The sequence below is a fragment of the Elephantulus edwardii genome, unplaced genomic scaffold (genome assembly GCF_000299155.1).
Source record: "Elephantulus edwardii isolate Elephantulus edwardi_28Jun2011 unplaced genomic scaffold, EleEdw1.0 scaffold00320, whole genome shotgun sequence".
Lineage (NCBI taxonomy): Eukaryota > Metazoa > Chordata > Mammalia > Macroscelidea > Macroscelididae > Elephantulus > Elephantulus edwardii.
In genome coordinates, this window is record NW_006400070.1 from 2,630,536 (window position 1) to 2,632,310 (window position 1,775).

The window sequence follows — 1,775 nt, forward strand, 5'->3', positions numbered from 1 at the left end:
AATAATATACAGTTTCTTTAGTTTGGGCCTCCCTGCTTCAAACCACTCTACCCTTAAAAGGAATCTAAGAATGGACTTATGTGCAGAGATTTGAACTAGAGTAAATGCAAATGAACATTAAGAAAAGTTAATATTCTTTTAACTGAAGATTTTGAAAGAAAAGGACATTGACAGTGAACCACTAGAAATTCAAGTAAAATTTAATCTATACCTCTTGAATCTGTCTGCTGAAATTATCATTCAAGAAGCTGGACTTTACGAAGAAGAATATAGCATCAGGATTGAAGAAAGAATTAGTAACAACCTCCATTATGCAGATGACACAACTTTTGCTTCCTAAAAGTGAAGAGGACATAAAACACCTGCTTCAGAAAATTAGTACTTACAGCCTTCTATATGGATTACATGATAAATGGAGAAAAGATTGAAGCTGTCAATGATTTTCTCTTATTGTAGCCATGATAAAACCCCATGGTAACAATAGTCAAAAGATGTATTTCATTTGGAAAATATGCAATTAAGGCCCTTTCTGCAGTGCTAGACAGCAATAATGTTAGCTTAAATATGAGGGTGTGCCTGTTCCAAACCATGGTCTTTTCAATTCTTTTCTATGCATGTGAAAGTTGGACAATTAATAAGGATTACAGAGAAAAAGAACTGATGTCTTGAATTATGGTGTTGAAGAAGAAAGAGTCTTCAATAGGAATTGAAGCTAGACATCAAGTAAACAAAGATTTTCAACACTGGGCCAAGTGGCAGCATCATGATAAATGGAAAAGAAATTGTTAACAGCTTCAGCTTTCTTGGCTCCAGAATCAACACTTTTGGTACCAGTAGCCAGGAAATCAAAGGCAAATTGCATTTTGAAAGTTTGTTTTTTCGGGACCTCTTCAGAGTACTGAGGAGCAACAATGTCATTCTAGAGAGTAAGGTGCACCTGTTCCAAGCCATGGTCATTGCAATTGCTTGTTATACATCAGAGAGCTGGACAATGAATAAGGACGATAGAAAAAAAAAATTGATGTCCTTGAGTTGTGGTACTGGAGAAGGGTATTGGATATACTATGGACTTTTAAGAGAACAAACATCAGTCCTGGAGAGAGTGAAACCAGGCTGCTCCTTGGAGGCAAGGATTTTGATGCTCTGTCTCTTATACTTTGGGCATGTGGCCAGGAGAGACCAGTCCTTGGAGAAAGACATCATGCTTAGAAAGGTGGAGGGACAACATAGGAGAGGAAGACTCCAGATAAAATGAATGGACACAGTAACTGGGGAAATGGGGGTAACTGTGTTAGATACAGTGAGATTGACTCAGGATAGAGCAGAATTAAGAGCTATTGTACATAGGGTTGCTATGAGCTGTAAGCTGCTCAACTGCACACAACAACATCAAAACATCAATAACCACCACCACCACAACACCAACATGAACTGCCAAAAGAATAAACAAGTACCTCTTGGGGGGAGTGCAGCCAGGATTCTCCTTTGAGGCAAAGATGGTAAAATTTTGTCTCACGTATGTTGGGCGTATTATCAGGAGCGCTAATCTTTGAAAAAGCATGTGCTACTTGGAAAGGTGGAGAGTCGGAGAAAGAGAAGTAGACCTCCAGCAAGATGGATTGACTCAGTAACTGTAAGAATAGGATAGAATATATTAGAATGTGATAAAGACACAGGACAGGACACAGTTCAGACTTGTTCACAGAGTTTCTGTGAGTCGTAATGGACTTAATGGTACCCAACAACATCTATGCTGAGAGGATAATATTAAAATA